Source organism: Hydractinia symbiolongicarpus, chromosome 14 (genome assembly GCF_029227915.1).
Source record: "Hydractinia symbiolongicarpus strain clone_291-10 chromosome 14, HSymV2.1, whole genome shotgun sequence".
NCBI classification, from domain to species: Eukaryota; Metazoa; Cnidaria; class Hydrozoa; order Anthoathecata; family Hydractiniidae; genus Hydractinia; species Hydractinia symbiolongicarpus.
In genome coordinates this window covers 3410972-3433110 of record NC_079888.1, presented here as the reverse complement: position 1 = coordinate 3433110, position 22139 = coordinate 3410972, and the positions used below count along the sequence as shown (strand labels likewise).

The window sequence follows — 22139 nt, the reverse complement described above, 5'->3', positions numbered from 1 at the left end:
AATATACTAATGCAGACACTTTGGTTGACGATATGCACATGATCGGACACTACACGCAATAATGTAGAAAGATGGAGAATCCGGGCATCGATCCCGGTACCTCTTGCATGCGAAGCGAGCGCTCTACCATATGAGTTAATTCCCCTATGACATATGCCTTGTGACAGCAATAAGGAAATTGAATGAGAATCTTCACTGGACGAACTGCCGTGTATCCAAATTCTACATGAACAGACTGCCTATTATGTGACAAGAAACACGCAGTCCTATTCTTACCTGTGGTTATGAAAGTCGAGAATCACATTATTAATTTAAGTGAAATTATTGTAAGCATTCGTCCGATCAATCAGCAGCGGATCATCGAATCACTTGAGAAAGAACACCGTCTTTATCTGAAACTTCGGCTTTAACACATAGTGCCTCTACAGACGTTTTCAACATTGATTGGGTAAATTGTCTGCGCGGTATGCAACATACATTGGCTGAAGGACTTAAATATATTTAAAATATGCACATGATAGACCACTATACGCAATAATACAGAATGTTGGAATGTCCGGGCATCGATTCCGGTACTTTTCGTATGCAAAGCAAGCGCTCTACCTTATGAGCTAATTCCCCTATGACATATGACTAATGACAGCAATAAGGAAATTGAATGAGAATCTTCACTGGACGAACTACCGTATATTCAAGTTTAGGTGAACAGACCGCCTATTATGTGACAACAAACACACGTTCCTATTTTTACGATTGGACATGAAAGTCAAGAATCACATCATTAATTTAAGTGAAATTATTGTAAGCAATCGTCTCATCATTTAGCAGCAGATCATCGAATCACACCGTCTTTATCTACAACTTTGCCTTTAACGTATAGTGCCTTTACCAACATTTGCACAATCGATTGGCTAAATTGTCTGTGCGGTATGCAATATACATTGGTTGAAGGACTTAAATATATTTCTAATTATGTTAATATACTAATGCAGACACTTTGGTTGACGATATGCACATGATCGGACACTACACGCAATAATGTAGAAAGATGGAGAATCCGGGCATCGATCCCGGTACCTCTTGCATGCGAAGCGAGCGCTCTACCATATGATTTAATTCCCCTATGACATATGCCTTGTGACAGCAATAAGGAAATTGAATGAGAATCTTCACTGGACGAACTGCCGTGTATCCAAATTCTACATGAACAGACTGCCTATTATGTGACAAGAAACACGCAGTCCTATTCTTACCTGTGGTTATGAAAGTCGAGAATCACATTATTAATTTAAGTGAAATTATTGTAAGCATTCGTCCGATCAATCAGCAGCGGATCATCGAATCACTTGAGAAAGAACACCGTCTTTATCTGAAACTTCGGCTTTAACACATAGTGCCTCTACAGACGTTTTCAACATTGATTGGGTAAATTGTCTGCGCGGTATGCAACATACATTGGCTGAAGGACTTAAATATATTTAAAATATGCACATGATAGACCACTATACGCAATAATACAGAATGTTGGAATGTCCGGGCATCGATTCCGGTACTTTTCGTATGCAAAGCAAGCGCTCTACCTTATGAGCTAATTCCCCTATGACATATGACTAATGACAGCAATAAGGAAATTGAATGAGAATCTTCACTGGACGAACTACCGTATATTCAAGTTTAGGTGAACAGACCGCCTATTATGTGACAACAAACACACGTTCCTATTTTTACGATTGGACATGAAAGTCAAGAATCACATCATTAATTTAAGTGAAATTATTGTAAGCAATCGTCTCATCATTTAGCAGCAGATCATCGAATCACTTAAGAGAGAACACCGTCTTTATCTACAACTTTGCCTTTAACGTATAGTGCCTTTACCAACATTTGCACAATCGATTGGCTAAATTGTCTGTGCGGTATGCAATATACATTGGTTGAAGGACTTAAATATATTTCTAATTATGTTAATATACTAATGCAGACACTTTGGTTGACGATATGCACATGATCGGACCCTACACGCAATAATGTAGAAAGATGGAGAATCCGGGCATCGATCCCGGTACCTCTTGCATGCGAAGCGAGCGCTCTACCATATGAGTTAATTCCCCTATGACATATGCCTTGTGACAGCAATAAGCAAATTGAATGAGAATCTTCACTGGACGAACTGCCGTGTATCCAAATTCTACATGAACAGACTGCCTATTATGTGACAAGAAACACGCAGTCCTATTCTTACGTGTGGTTATGAAAGTCGAGAATCACATTATTAATTTAAGTGAAATTATTGTAAGCATTCGTCCGATCAATCAGCAGCGGATCATCGAATCACTTGAGAAAGAACACCGTCTTTATCTGAAACTTCGGCTTTAACACATAGTGCCTCTACAGACGTTTTCAACATTGATTGGGTAAATTTTCTGCGCGGTATGCAACATACATTGGCTGAAGGACTTAAATATATTTAAAATATGGATATGATAGACCACTATACGCAATAATACAGAATGTTGGAATGTCCGGGCATCGATTCCGGTACTTTTCGTATGCAAAGCGAGCGCTCTACCTTATGAGCTAATTCCCCTATGACATATGACTAGTGACAGCAATAACGAAATTGAATGAGAATCTTCACTGGACGAACTACCGTATATTCAAGTTTAGGTGAACAGACCGCCTATTATGTGACAAGAAACACACGTTCCTATTTTTACGATTGGACATAAAAGTCGAGAATCACATCAATAATTTAAGTGAAATTATTGTAAGCAATCGTCCCATCATTTAGCAGCAGATCATCGAATCACTTAAGAGAGAACACCGTCTTTATCTACAACTTTGCCTTTAACGTATAGTGCCTTAACCAACGCTTGCACAATGGATTGGCTAAATTGTCTGCGCGGTATGCAACATACATTGGTTGAAGGAATAAAAAAATATATTTCTAATTATTTTATTATACTAATGGAGATACTTTGATTGAAAGACATTGGTTGAAGGACTTAATTATATTTCTAATTATTTTATTATACCAATGCAGACACTTTGATTGACGATATGCACATGATCGACCACTATACGCAATAATACAGAATGTTGGAGAATCCGGGCATCGATCCCGGTACCTCTCGCATACGAAGCGAGCGCTCTACCATGTGAGCTAATTCCCCAATGATATATGACTTGTGACAGCAATAAGGAATCTGAATGAGAATCTTCACTGGAAGAACTACCGTATATTCAAATATAAGTGAACAGACTGCCTATTATGTGACAAAAAACACGTGTTCCTATTCTTACGATTGGACATGAAAGTCGAGAATCACATCATTAATTTAAGTGAAATTATTGTAAGCAATCGTCAGATCATTCAGCAGGAGATCATCGAATCACTTAAGAGAGAACACCGTCTTTATCTACAACTTTGCCTTTAACGTATAGTGCCTTTACCAACATTTGCACAATCGATTGGCGAAATTGTCTGTGCGGTATGCAATATATATTGGTTGAAAAACTTAAATATATTTTTAATTATGTTATTATACTAATGCAGACACTTTGGTTGACGATATGCACATGATCGGACACTATACGCAATAATACAGAATGATGGAGAATCCGGGCATCGATCCCGGTACCTCTCGCATGCGAAGCGAGCGCTCTACCATATGAGATAAATACCCTATGACATATGCCTTGTTGCAGCAATAAGGAAATTGAATGAGAACCTTCACTGGACGAACTGCCGTGTATCCAAATTCTACATGAACAGACTGCCTGTTATGTGACAAGAAACACGCAGTCCTATTCTTACGTGTGGTTGTGAAAGTCAAGAATCACATCATTAATTAAAGTGAATTGATTGTAAGCAATCGTCCGATAAATCAGCAGCGGATCATCGAATCACTTAAGCAGGAACACCGTCTTTATCTGAAACTTCGCCTTTAACACATAGTGCCTTTACAGACGTTTTCAACATTGATTGGGTAAATTGTCTGCGCGGTATGCAACATACATTGGCTGAAGGACTTAAATATATTTAAAATATGCACATGATCGAACACTATACGCAATAATACAGAATGTTGGAATGTCCGAGCATCGATTCTGGTACTTTTCGTATGCAAAGCGAGCGCTCTACCTTATGAGCTAAATCCCCTATGACATATGACTAGTGACAGCAATAAGGAAATTGAATAAGAATCTTCACTGGACGAACTACCGTATATTCAAACGTAGGTGAACAGACCGCCTATTATGTGACAAGAAACACGCGTTCCTATTTTTACGATTGGACATGAAAGTCGAGAATCACATCATTAATTTAAGTGAAATTATTGTAAGCAATCGTCGGATCATTTAGCAGCAGATTATCGAATCACTTAAGAGAGAACACCGTCTTTATCTACAACTTTGCCTTTAACGTATAATGCCATAACCAACGCTTGACCAATGGATTGGCTAAATTGTCTGCGCGGTATGCAACATACATTGGTTGAAGGAATAAAAAAATATATTTCTAATTATTTTGTTATACTTATGGAGACACTTTGATTGAAGGACATTGGTTGAAAAACTTAATTATATTTCCAATTATTTTACTATACCAATGCAGACACTTTGATTGACGATATGCACATGATCGACCACTATACGCAATAATACAGAATGTTGGAGAATCCGGGCATCGATCCCTGTACCTCTGGCATGCGAAGTGAGCGCTCTACCATATGAGCTAATTCCCCTATGACATATGACTTGTGACAGCAATAAGGAAATTGAATGAAAATCTTCACTGGACGAACTACCGTATATTCAAATTTAAGTGAACAGACTGCCTATTATGTGACAGGAAACACGTGTTCCTCTTTTTACGATTGGACATGAAAGTCGAGAATCACATCATCAATTTAAGTGAAATTATTTTAAGCAATCGTCGGATCATTCAGCAGCGGATCATCGATTCACTTTAGAAAGAACACCGTCTTTATCTACAACTTTGTCTTTAACGTATAGTGCCTTTACCGACGTGTGCACAATGGTTTGGCTAAATTGTCTGCGCGGTATGCAACATACATTGGTTTAAGGAAAAAAATATATATTTCTAATTATTTTATTATACTAATGGAGACACTTTTGACGATATGCACATGATAAAACACTATACGCAATAATATGGAATGTTGGAGAATTCGGGCATCGATCGCGGTACCTCTCGCATGCGAAGCGAGCGCTCTACCATATGAGCTAATTCCCCTATGGCATATGACTTGTGCCAGCAATAAGGAATCTGAATGAGAATCTTCACTGGACGAACTACCGTATATTCAAATATAAGTGAACAGACTGCCTATTATGTGACCAAAAAACACGTGTTCCTATTTTTACGATTGGACATGAAAGTCGAGAATCACATCATTAATTTAAGTGAAATTATTGTAAGCAATCGTCGGATCATTCAGCAGGAGATCATCGAATCACTTAAGAGAGAACACCGTCTTTATCTACAACTTTGCCTTTAACGTACAGTGCCTTAACCAACGCTTGCACAATGGATTGGCTAAATTGTTTGCGGGGTATGAAATGTACATTATTTGAAGGACTTAAATATATTTCTAATTATTTTATTATACTAATGGAGATACTTTGATTGAAGGACATTGTTTGAAGGACTTAATTTCTAATTTCTAATTATTTTATTATACCAATGCAGACACTTTGATTGACGATATGCACATGTTCGACCACTATACGCAATGATACAGAATGTTGGAGAATCCGGGCATCGATCCCGGTACCTCTCGCATGCAAAGCGAGCGCTCTACCATATGAGCTAATTCCCCTATGACATATGACTTGTGACAGCAATAAGGAATCTGAATGAGAATCTTCACTGGACGAACTACCGTATATTCAAATATAAGTGAACAGACTGCCTATTATGTGACCAAAAAACACGTGTTCCTATTTTTACGATTGGACATGAAAGTCGAGAATCACATCATTAATTTAAGTGAAATTATTGTAAGCAATCGTCGGATCATTCAGCAGCGGATCATCGAATCACTTAAGAAAGAACACTGTCTTTATCTACAACTTTGTCTTTAACGTATAGTGCCTTTACCGACGTGTGCACAATGGATTGGCTAAATTGTCTGCGCGGTATGCAACATACATTGGTTGAAGGAATAAAAAAATATATTTCTAATTATTTTATTATACTAATGGAGATACTTTGATTGAAAGACATTGGTTGAAGGACTTAATTATATTTCTAATTATTTTATTATACCAATGCAGACACTTTGATTGACGATATGCACATGATCGACCACTATACGCAATAATACAGAATGTTGGAGAATCCGGGCATCGATCCCGGTACCTCTCGCATGCGAAGCGAGCGCTCTACCATATGAGCTAATTCCCCTATGATATATGAATTGTGACAGCAATAAGGAATCTGAATGAGAATCTTCACTGGAAGAACTACCGTATATTCAAATATAAGTGAACAGACTGCCTATTATGTGACACAAAACACGTGTTCCTATTTTTACGATTGGACATGAAAGTCGAGAATCACATCATTAATTTAAGTGAAATTATTGTAAGCAATCGTCAGATCATTCAGCAGGAGATCATCGAATCACTTAAGAGAGAACACCGTCTTTATCTACAACTTTGCATTTAACGTATAGTGCCTTTACCAACATTTGCACAATCAATTGGCTAAATTGTCTGTGCGGTATGCAATATACATTGGTTGAAGGACTTAAATATATTTTTAATTATGTTATTATACTAATGCAGACACTTTGGTTGACGATATGCACATGATCGGACACTATACGCAATAATACAGAATGATGGAGAATACGGGCATCGATCCCAGTACCTCTCGCATGCGAAGCGAGCGCTCTACCATATGAGATAAATCCCCTATGACATATGCCTTGTTGCAGCAATAAGGAAATTGAATGAGAACCTTCACTGGACGAACTGCCGTGTATCCAAACTTAGGTGAACAGACCGCCTATTATGTGACAAGAAACACGCGTTCCTATATTTACGATTAGACATGAAAGTCGAGAATCACATCATTAATTTAAGTGAAATTATTGTAAGCAATCGTTGGATCATTTAGCAGCAGATTATCGAATCACTTAAGAGAGAACACCGTCTTTATCTACAACTTTGCCTTTAACGTATAATGCCATAACCAACGCTTGACCAATGGATTGGCTAAATTGTCTGCGCGGTATGCAACATACATTGGTTGAAGGAATAAAAAAATATATTTCTAATTATTTTGTTATACTAATGGAGACACTTTGATTGAAGGACATTGGTTGAAAAACTTAATTATATTTCAAATTATTTTACTATACCAATGCAGACACTTTGATTTACGATATGCACATGATCGACCACTATACGCAATAATACAGAATGTTGGAGAATCCGGGCATCGATCCCGGTACCTCTGGCATGCGAAGTGAGCGCTCTACCATATCAGCTAATTCCCCTATGACATATGACTTGTGACAGCAATAAGGAAATTGAATGAAAATCTTCACTGGACGAACTACCGTATATTCAAATTTAAGTGAACAGACTGCCTATTATGTGACAGGAAACACGTGTTCCTATTTTTACGATTGGACATGAAATTCGAGAATCACATCATCAATTTAAGTGAAATTATTTTAAGCAATCGTCGGATCATTCAGCAGCGGATCATCGATTCACTTTAGAAAGAACACCGCCTTTATCTACAACTTTGTCTTTAACGTATAGTGCCTTTACCGACGTGTGCACAATGGTTTGGCTAAATTGTCTGCGCGGTATGCAACATACATTGGTTTAAGGAAAAAAAAATATATTTCTAATTATTTTATTATACTAATGGAGACACTTTGATTGACGATATGCACATGATCAAACACTGTACGCAATAATATAGAATGTTGGAGAATTCGGGCATCGATCGCAGTACCTCTCGCATGCGAAGCGAGCGCTCTACCATATGAGCTAATTCCCCTATGGCATATGACTTGTGACAGCAATAAGGAATCTGAATGAGAATCTTCACTGGACGAACTACCGTATATTCAAATTTAAGTGAATAGACTGCCTATTATGTGACAAAAAACACGTGTTCCTATTTTTACGATTGGACATGAAAGTCGAGAATCACATCATCAATTTAAGTGAAATTATTGTAAGCAATCGTCGGATCATTCAGCAGCGGATTATCGAATCACTTAAGAAAGAACACCGTCTGTATCTACAACTTTGTCTTTAACGTATAGTGCCTTTACCGACCTGTGCACAATGGATTGGCTAAATTGTCTGCGCGGTATGCAACATGCATTGGTTAAAGGAATAAAAAAATATATTTCTAATTATTTTATTATACTATTCGAGATACTTTGATTGAAGGACATTGGTTGAAGGACTTAATTATATTTCTAATTATTTTATTATACCAATGCAGACACTTTGATTGACGATATGCACATGATCGACCACTATACGCAATAATACAGAATGTTGGAGAATCCGGGCATCGATCCTGGTACCTCTCGCATGCAAAGCGAGCGCTCTACCATATGAGCTAATTCCCCTATGACATATGACTTGTGACAGCAATAAGGAATCTGAATGAGAATCTTCACTGGAAGAACTACCGTATATTCAAATATAAGTGAACAGACTGCCTATTATGTGACAAAAAACACGTGTTCCTATTTTTACAATTGGACATGAAAGTCGAGAATCACATCATTAATTTAAGTGAAATTATTGTAAGCAATCGTCGGATCATTCAGCAGGAGATCAACGAATCACTTAAGAGAGAACACCGTCTTTATCTACAACTTTGCCTTTAACGTATAGTGCCTTAACCAACGCTTGCACAATGGATTGGCTAAATTGTTTGCGGGGTATGAAATGTATATTATTTGAAGGACTTAAATACATTTCTAATTATTTTATTATACTAATGAAGATACTTTGATTGAAGGACATTGGTTGAAGGACATAATTATATTTCGAATTATTTTATTATACCAATGCAGACACTTTGATTGACGATATGCTCATGATCGACCACTATACGCAATAATACAAAATGTTGGAGAATCGGGGAATCGATCCCGGTACCTCTCGCATGCGAAGCGAGCGCTCTACCATATGAGCTAATTCCCCTATGACATATGACTTGTGACAGCAATAAGGAATTTGAATGAGAATCTTCACTGGACGAACTACCGTATATTCAAATATAAGTGAACAGACTGCCTATTATGTGACAAAAAACACGTGTTCCTATTTTTACGATTGGACATGAAAGTCGAGAATCACATCATTAATTTAAGTGAAATTATTGTAAGCAATCGTCGGATCATTCAGCAGCGGATCATCGAATCACTTAAGAAAGAACACTGTCTTTATCTACAACTTTGTCTTTAACGTATAGTGCCTTTACCGACGTGTGCACAATGGATTGGCTAAATTGTCTGCGCGGTATGCAACATACATTGGTTGAAGGAAAAAAAATATATTTCTAATTATTTTATTATACTAATGGAGACACTTCGATTGACGATATGCACATGATCAAACACTATACGCAATAATATAGAATGTTGGAGAAGCCGGGCATCGATCCCGGTACCTCTCGCATGCGAAGCGAGCGCTCTACCATATGAGCTAATTCCCCTATGACATATGACTTGTGACAGCAATAAGGAATCTAAATGAGAATCTTCACTGGAAGAACTAAGGTATATTCAAATATAAGTGAACAGACTGCCTATTATGTGAGAAGAAACGCGTGTTCCTATTTTTACGATTGGACATGAAAGTCGTGAATCACATCATCAATTTAAGTGAAATAATTGTAAGCAATCGTCGGATTATTTAACAGCGGATCATCGAATCACTTAAGAAAGAACACCGTTTTGATCTGAAACTTCGCCTACATCCTATGTTGACTTTACCGGCGTTTGCAAAATGGATTGGCTAAATTGTCTGCGCGCTATGCAACATATATTGGTTGAAGGAATAAAAAAATATATTTCTAATTATTTTATTATACTAATGGAGACACTTTGATTGAAGGACATTGGTTGAAGGACTTAATTATATTTCTAATTATTTTATTATACCAATGCAGACAATTTGATTGACGTTATGCACATGATCGACCACTATACGCAATAATACAGAATGTTGGAGAATCCGCGCATCGATCCCGGTACCTCTCGCATGCGAAGCGAGCGCTCTACCATATGAGCTAATTCCCCTATGACATATGACTTGTGACAGCAATAAGGAATCTAAATGAGAATCTTCACTGAAAGAACTACCGTATATTCAAATATAAGTGAACAGACTGCCTATTATGTGACAAAAAACACGTGTTCCTATTTTTACAATTGGACATGAAAGTCGAGAATCACATCATTAATTTAAGTGAAATTATTGTAAGCAATCGTCGGATCATTCAGCAGGAGATCATCGAATCACTTAAGAGAGAACACCGTCTTTATCTACAAGTTTGCCTTTAACGTATAGTGCCTTAACCAACGCTTGCACAATGGATTGGCTAAATTGCTTGCGGGGTATGAAATGTACATTATTTGAAGGACTTAAATATATTTCTAATTATTTTATTATACTAATGGAGATACTTTGATTGAAGGACATTGGTTGAAGGACTTAATTATATTTCTAATTATTTTATTATAACAATGCAGACACTTTGATTGACGATATGCTCATGATCGACCACTATACGCAATAATACAGAATGTTGGAGAATCGGGGCATCGATCCCGGTATATATGCACATGATCAAACACTATACGCAATAATATAGAATGTTGGAGAATCCGGGCATCGATCCCGGTACCTCTCGAATGCAAAGCGAGCGCTCTACCATATGAGCTAATTCCCCTATGAAATATGACTTGTGACAGCAGTAAGGAAATTGAATGAGAAAATTCACTGGACGAACATTCACGTATATTCAAATTTAAGTGAACAGACTGCCTATTATGTGACAAGAAACGCGTGTTCCTATTTTTACGATTGGACATGAAAGCCGTGAATCACATCATCAATTTAAGTGAAATAATTGTAAGCAATCGTCGGATCATTTAACAGCGGATCATCGAATCACTTAAGAAAGAACACCGTTTTTATCTGAAACTTCGCCTACATCATATGTTGACTTTACCGGCGTTTGCAAAATGGATTGGCTAAATTGTCTGCGCGGTATGCAACATATATTGGTTGAAGGAATAAAAAAATATATTTCTAATTATTTTATTATACTAATGGAGACACTTTGATTGAAGGACATTGGTTGCAGGACTTAATTATATTTCTAATTATTTGATTATACCAATGCAGACAATTTGATTGACGATATGCACATGATCGACCACTATCCGCAATAATACAGAATGTTGGAGAATCCGGGCATCGATCCCGGTACCTCTCGCATGCGAAGCGAGCGCTCTACCATATGAGCTAATTCCCCTATGACATATGACTTGTGACAGCAATAAGGAATCTAAATGAGAATCTTCACTGGAAGAACTAAGGTATATTCAAATATAAGTGAACAGACTGCCTATTATGTGACAAAAAACACGTGTTCCTATTTTTACAATTGGACATGAAAGTCGAGAATCACATCATTAATTTAAGTGAAATTATTGTAAGCAATCGTCGGATCATTCAGCAGGAGATCATCGAATCACTTAAGAAAGAACACCGTCTTTATCTACAAGTTTGCCTTTAACGTATAGTGCCTTAACCAACGCTTGCACAATGGATTGGCTAAATTGTTTGCGGGGTATGAAATGTACATTATTTGAAGGACTTAAATATATTTCTAATTATTTTATTATACTAATGGAGATACTTTGATTGAAGGACATTGGTTGAAGGACTTAATTATATTTCTAATTATTTTATTATAACAATGCAGACACTTTGATTGACGATATGCACATGATCGACCACTATACGCAATAATACAAAATGTTGGAGAATCGGGGCATCGATCGCGGTACCTCTCGCATGCGAAGCGAGCGCTCTACCATATGAGCTAATTCCCCTATGACATATGACTTGTGACAGCAATAAGGAATTTGAATGAGAATCTTCACTGGACGAACTACCGTATATTCAAATATAAGTGAACAGACTACCTATTATGTGACAAAAAACACGTGTTCCTATTTTTACGATTGGACATGAAAGTCGAGAATCACATCATTAATTTAAGTGAAATTATTGTAAGCAATCGTCGGATCATTCAGCAGCGGATCATCGAATCACTTAAGAAAGAACACTGTCTTTATCTACAACTTTGTCTTTCACGTATAGTGCCTTTACCGACGTGTGCACAATGGATTGGCTAAATTGTCTGCGCGGTTTGCAACATACATTGGTTGAAGGAATAAAAAAATATATTTCTAATTATTTTATTATACTAATGGAGACACTTTGATTGAAGGACATTGGTTGAAGGACTTAATTATATTTCTAATTATTTTATTATACCAATGCAGACAATTTGATTGACGTTATGCACATGATCGACCACTATACGCAATAATACAGAATGTTGGAGAATCCGGGCATCGATCCCGGTACCACTCGCATGCGAAGCGAGCGCTCTACCATATGAGCTAATTCACCTATGACATATGACTTGTGACAGCAATAAGGAATCTAAATGAGAATCTTCACTGAAAGAACTACCGTATATTCAAATATAAGTGAACAGACTGCCTATTATGTGACAAAAAACACGTGTTCCTATTTTTACAATTGGACATGAAAGTCGAGAATCACATCATTAATTTAAGTGAAATTATTGTATGCAATCGTCGGATCATTCAGCAGGAGATCATCGAATCACTTAAGAGAGAACACCGTCTTTATCTACAAGTTTGCCTTTAACGTATAGTGCCTTAACTAACGCTTGCACAATGGATTGGCTAAATTGTTTGCAGGGTATGAAATGTACATTATTTGAAGGACTTAAATATATTTCTAATTATTTTATTATACTAATGGAGATACTTTGATTGAAGGATATTGGTTGAAAGACTTAATTATATTTCTAATTATTTTATTATAACAATGCAGACACTTTGATTGACGATATGCTCATGATCGACCACTATACGCAATAATACAGAATGTTGGAGAATCGGGGCATCGATCCCGGTATATATGCACATGATCAAACACTATACGCAATAATATAGAATGTTGGAGAATCCGGGCATCGATCCCGGTACCTCTCGAATGCAAAGCGAGCGCTCTACCATAAGAGCTAATTCCCCTATGAAATATGACTTGTGACAGCAGTAAAGAAATTGAATGAGAATCTTCACTGGACGAACATTCACGTATATTCAAATTTAAGTGAACAGACTGCCTATTATGTGACAAAAAACACGTGTTCCTATTTTTACAATTGGACATGAAAGTCGAGAATCACATCATTAATTTAAGTGAAATTATTGTAAGCAATCGTCGGATCATTCAGCAGGAGATCATCGAATCACTTAAGAAAGAACACCGTCTTTATCTACAAGTTTGCCTTTAACGTATAGTGCCTTAACCAACGCTTGCACAATGGATTGGCTAAATTGTTTGCGGGGTATGAAATGTACATTATTTAAAGGACTTAAATATATTTCTAATTATTTTATTATACTAATGGAGATACTTTGATTGAAGGACATTGGTTGAAGGACTTAATTATATTTCTAATTATTTTATTATAACAATGCAGACACTTTGATTGACGATATGCACATGATCGACCACTATACGCAATAATACAAAATGTTGGAGAATCGGGGCATCGATCGCGGTACCTCTCGCATGCGAAGCGAGCGCTCTACCATATGAGCTAATTCCCCTATGACATATGACTTGTGACAGCAATAAGGAATTTGAATGAGAATCTTCACTGGACGAACTACCGTATATTCAAATATAAGTGAACAGACTGCCTATTATGTGACAAAAAACACGTGTTCCTATTTTTACGATTGGACATGAAAGTCGAGAATCACATCATTAATTTAAGTGAAATTATTGTAAGCAATCGTCGGATCATTCAGCAGCGGATCATCGAATCACTTAAGAAAGAACACTGTCTTTATCTACAACTTTGTCTTTCACGTATAGTGCCTTTACCGACGTGTGCACAATGGATTGGCTAAATTGTCTGCGCGGTTTGCAACATACATTGGTTGAAGGAATAAAAAAATATATTTCTAATTATTTTATTATACTAATGGAGACACTTTGATTGAAGGACATTGGTTGAAGGACTTAATTATATTTCTAATTATTTTATTATACCAATGCAGACAATTTGATTGACGTTATGCACATGATCGACCACTATACGCAATAATACAGAATGTTGGAGAATCCGGGCATCGATCCCGGTACCACTCGCATGCGAAGCGAGCGCTCTACCATATGAGCTAATTCACCTATGACATATGACTTGTGACAGCAATAAGGAATCTAAATGAGAATCTTCACTGAAAGAACTACCGTATATTCAAATATAAGTGAACAGACTGTCTATTATGTGACAAAAAACACGTGTTCCTATTTTTACAATTGGACATGAAAGTCGAGAATCACATCATTAATTTAAGTGAAATTATTGTATGCAATCGTCGGATCATTCAGCAGGAGATCATCGAATCACTTAAGAGAGAACACCGTCTTTATCTACAAGTTTGCCTTTAACGTATAGTGCCTTAACCAACGCTTGCACAATGGATTGGCTAAATTGTTTGCGGGGTATGAAATGTACATTATTTGAAGGACTTAAATATATTTCTAATTATTTTATTATACTAATGGAGATACTTTGATTGAAGGACATTGGTTGAAGGACTTAATTATATTTCTAATTATTTTATTATAACAATGCAGACACTTTGATTGACGATATGCTCATGATCGACCACTATACGCAATAATACAGAATGTTGGAGAATCGGGGCATCGATCCCGGTATATATGCACATGATCAAACACTATACGCAATAATATAGAATGTTGGAGAATCCGGGCATCGATCCCGGTACCTCTCGAATGCAAAGCGAGCGCTCTACCATATGAGCTAATTCCCCTATGAAATATGACTTGTGACAGCAGTAAGGAAATTGAATGAGAATCTTCACTGGACGAACATTCACGTATATTCAAATTTAAGTGAACAGACTGCCTATTATGTGACAAGAAACGCGTGTTCCTATTTTTACGATTGGACATGAAAGTCGTGAATCACATCATCAATTTAAGTGAAATAATTGTAAGCAATCGTCGGATCATTTAACAGCGGATCATCGAATCACTTAAGAAAGAACACCGTTTTTATCTGAAACTTTGCCTACATCATATGTTGACTTTACCGGCGTTTGCAAAATGGATTGGCTAAATTGTCTGCGCGGTATGCAACATACATTGGTTAAAGGAATAAAAAAATATATTTCTAATTATTTTATTATACTAATGGAGATACTTTGATTGAAGGACATTGGTTGAAGGACTTCATTATATTTCTAATTACTTTATTATACTAATACAGACACTTTGATTGACGATATGCGCATGATCGACCACTATACGCAATAATACAGAATGTTGGAGAATCCGGGCATCGATCCCGGTACCTCTCGCATGCGAAGTGAGCGCTCTACCATATGAGCTAATTCCCCAATGACATATGACTTGTGACAGCAATAAGGAATCTGAATGAGAATCTTCACTGGACGAACTACCGTATATTCAAATATAAGTGAACAGACTGCCTATTATGTGACAAAAAGCACGTGTTCCTATTTTTACGATTGGACATGAAAGTCGAGAATCACATCATTAATTTAAGTAAAGTTATTGTAAGCAACCGTCGGATCATTCAGCAGCGGATCATCGAATCACTTAAGAAAAAACACCGTCTTTATCTACAACTTTGTCTTTAACGTATAGTGCCTTTAACGACGTATGCACAATGGATTGGCTAAATTGTCTGCGCGGTATGCCACAAACATTAGTTGAACGAAAAAAAATATATATTTCTAATTATTTTATTATACTAATGGAAACACTTTGATTGACGATATGCACATGATAAAACACTATACGCAATAATATAGAATGTTGGAGAATTCGGGCATCGATCGCGGCACCTCTCGCATGCGAAGCGAGCGCTTTACCATATGAGCTAATTCCCCTATGACATATGACTTGTGACAGCAATAAGGAATCTGAATGAAAATCTTCACTGGACGAACTACCGTATATTCAAATTTAAGTGAACAGACTGCCTATTATGTGACAAGAAACGCGTGTTCCTATTTTTACGATTGGACATGAAAGTCGTGAATCACATCATCAATTTAAGTGAAATAATTGTAAGCAATCGTCGGATCATTTAACAGCGGATCATCGAATCACTTAAGAAAGAACACCGTTTTTATCTGAAACTTCGCCTACATCATATGTTGACTTTACCGGCGTTTGCAAAATGGATTGGCTAAATTGTCTGCGCGGTATGCAACATACATTGGTTGAAGGAATAAAAAAATATATTTCTAATTATTTTATTATACTAATGGAGATACTTTGATTGAAGGACATTGGTTGAAGGACTTCATTATATTTCTAATTACTTTATTATACTAATACAGACACTTTGATTGACGATATGCGCATGATCGACCACTATACGCAATAATACAGAATGTTGGAGAATCCGGGCATCGATCCCGGTACCTCTGGCATGCGAAGTGAGCGCTCTACCATATGAGCTAATTCCCCAATGACATATGACTTGTGACAGCAATAAGGAATCTGAATGAGAATCTTCACTGGACGAACTACCGTATATTCAAATATAAGTGAACAGACTGCCTATTATGTGACAAAAAGCACGTGTTCCTATTTTTACGATTGGACATGAAAGTCGAGAATCACATCATTAATTTAAGTAAAGTTATTGTAAGCAACCGTCGGATCATTCAGCAGCGGATCATTGAATCACTTAAGAAAATACACCGTCTTTATCTACAACTTTGTCTTTAACGTATAGTGCCTTTAACGACGTATGCACAATGGATTGGCTAAATTGTCTGCGCGGTATGCCACAAACATTGGTTGAACGAAAAAAAATATATATTTCTAATTATTTTATTATACTAATGGAAACACTTTGATTGACGATATGCACATGATCAAACACTATACGCAATAATATAGAATGTTGGAGAATTCGGGCATCGATCGCGGCACCTCTCGCATGCGAAGCGAGCGCTTTACCATATGAGCTAATTCCCCTATGACATATGACTTGTGACAGCAATAAGGAATCTGAATGAAAATCTTCACTGAACGAACTACCGTATATTCAATTTAAGTGAACAGACTGCCTATTATGTGACAAAAAACATGTGTTCCTATTTTTACGATTGGACATGAAAGTCGAGAATTACATCATCAAGTTAAGCGAAATTATTGTAAGCAATCGTCGGATCATTTAACAGCGGATCATCGAATCACTTAAGAAAGAACACCGTTTTTATCTGAAACTTCGCCTACATCATATGTTGACTTTACCGGCGTTTGCAAAATGGATTGGCTAAATTGTCTGCGCGGTATGCAACATACAATGGTTGAAGGAATAAAAAAATATATTTCTAATTATTTTGTTATACTAATGGGGACACTTTGAAAGAAGGACATTGGTTAAAGGACTTAATTATATTTCTAATTATTTTATTATACCAATGCAGACACTTTGGTTGACGATATGCACATGATCGACCACTATACGCAATAATTCAGAATTTTGGAGAATCCGGGCATCGATCCCGGTACCTCTCCATGCGAAGAGAGCGCTCTACCATATGAGCTAATTCCCCAATGACATATGACTTGTGACAGCAATAAGGAATATGAATGAGAATCTTCACTGGACGAACTACCGTATATTCAAATTTAAGTGAGCAGACTGCCTATTATGTGACAAGAAACATGCAGTCCTATTTTTACGATTGGACATGAAAGTCGAGAATCACATCATTAATTTAAGTGAAATTATTGTAAGCAATCGTCCGATCAATCAGCAGCGGATCATCGAATCACTTAAGAAAAAACACCGTCTTTATCTACAACTTTGTCTTTAACGTATAGTGCCTTTAACGACGTATGCACAATGGATTGGCTAAATTGTCTGCGCGGTATGCCACAAACATTGGTTGAACGAAAAAAAATATATATTTCTAATTATTTTATTATACTAATGGAAACACTTTGATTGACGATATGCACATGATCAAACACTATACGCAATAATATAGAATGTTGGAGAATTCGGGCATCGATCGCGGCACCTCTCGCATGCGAAGCGAGCGCTTTACCATATGAGCTAATTCCCCTATGACATATGACTTGTGACAGCAATAAGGAATCTGAATGAAAATCTTCACTGGACGAACTACCGTATATTCAAATTTAAGTGAACAGACTGCCTATTATGTGACAAGAAACGCGTGTTCCTATTTTTACGATTGGACATGAAAGTCGTGAATCACATCATCAATTTAAGTGAAATAATTGTAAGCAATCGTCGGATCATTTAACAGCGGATCATCGAATCACTTAAGAAAGAACACCGTTTTTATCTGAAACTTCGCCTACATCATATGTTGACTTTACCGGCGTTTGCAAAATGGATTGGCTAAATTGTCTGCGCGGTATGCAACATACATTGGTTGAAGGAATAAAAAAATATATTTCTAATTATTTTATTATACTAATGGAGATACTTTGATTGAAGGACATTGGTTGAAGGACTTCATTATATTTCTAATTACTTTATTATACTAATACAGACACTTTGATTGACGATATGCGCATGATCGACCACTATACGCAATAATACAGAATGTTGGAGAATCCGGGCATCGATCCCGGTACCTCTGGCATGCGAAGTGAGCGCTCTACCATATGAGCTAATTCCCCAATGACATATGACTTGTGACAGCAATAAGGAATCTGAATGAGAATCTTCACTGGACGAACTACCGTATATTCAAATATAAGTGAACAGACTGCCTATTATGTGACAAAAAGCACGTGTTCCTATTTTTACGATTGGACATGAAAGTCGAGAATCACATCATTAATTTAAGTAAAGTTATTGTAAGCAACCGTCGGATCATTCAGCAGCGGATCATCGAATCACTTAAGAAAAAACACCGTCTTTATCTACAACTTTGTCTTTAACGTATAGTGCCTTTAACGACGTATGCACAATGGATTGGCTAAATTGTCTGCGCGGTATGCCACAAACATTGGTTGAACGAAAAAAAATATATATTTCTAATTATTTTATTATACTAATGGAAACACTTTGATTGACGATATGCACATGATCAAACACTATACGCAATAATATAGAATGTTGGAGAATTCGGGCATCGATCGCGGCACCTCTCGCATGCGAAGCGAGCGCTTTACCATATGAGCTAATTCCCCTATGACATATGACTTGTGACAGCAATAAGGAATCTGAATGAAAATCTTCACTGAACGAACTACCGTATATTCAATTTAAGTGAACAGACTGCCTATTATGTGACAAAAAACATGTGTTCCTATTTTTACGATTGGACATGAAAGTCGAGAATTACATCATCAAGTTAAGCGAAATTATTGTAAGCAATCGTCGGATCATTTAACAGCGGATCATCGAATCACTTAAGAAAGAACACCGTTTTTATCTGAAACTTCGCCTACATCATATGTTGACTTTACCGGCGTTTGCAAAATGGATTGGCTAAATTGTCTGCGCGGTATGCAACATACAATGGTTGAAGGAATAAAAAAATATATTTCTAATTATTTTGTTATACTAATGGGGACACTTTGAAAGAAGGACATTGGTTAAAGGACTTAATTATATTTCTAATTATTTTATTATACCAATGCAGACACTTTGATTGACGATATGCACATGATCGACCACTATACGCAATAATTCAGAATTTCGGAGAATCCGGGCATCGATCCCGGTACCTCTCCATGCGAAGAGAGCGCTCTACCATATGAGCTAATTCCCCAATGACATATGACTTGTGACAGCAATAAGGAATATGAATGAGAATCTTTACTGGACGAAGTGCCGTGTATCCAAATTCTACGTGAACAGACTGCCTATTATGTGACAAGAAACACGCAGTCCTATTCTTACCTGTGGTTATGAAAGTCGAGAATCACATCATTAATTTAAGTGAAATTATTGTAAGCAATCGTCCGATCAATCAGCAGCGGATCATCGAATCACTTAAGAAAGAACACCGTCTTTATTTGAAACTTCGCCTTTAACACATAGTGCCTTTACGGACGTTTTCAACATTGATTGGGTAAATTGTCTGCGAGGTATGCAACATACATTGGCTGAAGGACTTAAATATATTTAAAATATGCATATGATCGACCACTATACGCAATAATACAGAATGTTGGAATATCCGGGCATCGATTCCGGTACTTTTCGTATGCAAAGCGAGCGCTCTACCTTATGAGCTAATTCCCCTATGACATATGACTTGTGACAGCAATAAGGAATCTGAAGGAGAATCTTCACTGGACGAGCTACCGTATATTCAAATTTAAGTGAACAGACTGCCTATTATGTGACAAAAAACACGTGTTCCTATTTTTACGATTGGACATGAAAGTCGAGAATCACATCATTAATTTAAGTGAACTTATTGTAAACAATCGTCGGATCATTCAGCAGCAGATCATCGAATCATTTAAGAAAGAACAGCGTCCTTATCTGCAACTTCGCCTGTAACATATAGTGCCTTTACCGACGTGTGCACAATGGATTGGCTAAATTGTCTGCGCGGTATGCAACATACATTGGTGGAAGGAAAAAAAAATATATTTCTAATTATTTTATTACACTAATGGAGACACTTTGATTGACGATATGCACATGATCAAACACTATACGCAATTATATAGAATGTTGGAGAATTCGGACATCGATCCCGTTACCTCTCGCATGCGAAGAGAGCGCCGTACCATATGAGCTAATTCCCCTATGACATATGACTTGTGACAGCAATAAGGAATCTGAATGAGAATGTTCACTGGACGAACTACCGTATATTCAAATTTAAGTGAACAGACTGCCTATTATGTGACAAGAAACACGTGTTCCTATTTTTACGATTGGACATGAAAGTCGAGAATCACATCATTAATTTAAGTGAACTTATTTTAAGCAATCGTCGGATCATTCAGCAGCGGATCATCGAATCACTTAAGAAAGAACACCGTCTTTATCTACAACTTTGTCTTTAACGTATAGTGCCTTTACCGACGTGTGCACAATGGATTGGCTAAATTGTTTGCGGGGTATGAAATGTACATTGGTTGTAGGACTTAAATATATTTCTAATTATGTTATTATACTAATGCAGACACTTTGGTTGACGATATGCACATGATCGGACACTATTCGCAATAATACAGAATGATGGAGAATCCGGGCATCGATCCCGGTACCTCTCGCATGCGAAGCGAGCGCTCTACCATATGAGCTAATTCCCTTATGACATATGACTTGTGACAGCAATAAGGAATCTGAATGAGAATCTTCACTGGACGAACTACCGTATATTCAAATTTAAGTGAACAGTCTGCCTATTATGTGACAAAAAACACGTGTTCCTATTTTTACGATTGGACATGAAAGTCGAGAATCACATCATTAATTTAAGTGAACTTATTGTAAGCAATCGTCGGATCATTCAGCAGCAGATCATCGAATCACTTAAGAGAGAACACCGTCTTTATCTACAACTTTGCCTTTAACGTATAGTGCCTTAACCAACGCTTGCACAATAGATTGGCTAAATTGTTTGCGGGGTATGAAATGTACATTGGTTGAAGGACTTAAATATATTTCTAATTATGTTATTATACTAATGCAGACACTTTGGTTGACGATATGCACATGATCGCACACTATTCGCAATAATACAGAATGA

At 36.9% G+C, this 22139-nt stretch overlaps 4 non-coding genes across 4 annotated transcripts; all 4 read right to left on the bottom strand.

The window, feature by feature from the left end:
* Positions 1-3100: 3100 nt before the first annotated feature.
* Positions 3101-3173, bottom strand: Trnat-cgu (transfer RNA threonine (anticodon CGU)). The gene has a single exon. It is a non-coding gene; the product is annotated as a tRNA-Thr (tRNA).
* Positions 3174-5773: 2600 nt separating this feature from the next.
* On the bottom strand, positions 5774-5846 carry Trnaa-ugc (transfer RNA alanine (anticodon UGC)). Its single transcript has one exon. It is a non-coding gene; the product is annotated as a tRNA-Ala (tRNA).
* A 514-nt stretch (positions 5847-6360) lies between these two features.
* On the bottom strand, positions 6361-6433 carry Trnaa-cgc (transfer RNA alanine (anticodon CGC)). The gene has a single exon. It is a non-coding gene; the product is annotated as a tRNA-Ala (tRNA).
* A 5051-nt stretch (positions 6434-11484) lies between these two features.
* Positions 11485-11557, bottom strand: Trnaa-cgc (transfer RNA alanine (anticodon CGC)). The gene has a single exon. It is a non-coding gene; the product is annotated as a tRNA-Ala (tRNA).
* Between the last annotated feature and the right edge of the window lie 10582 nt (positions 11558-22139).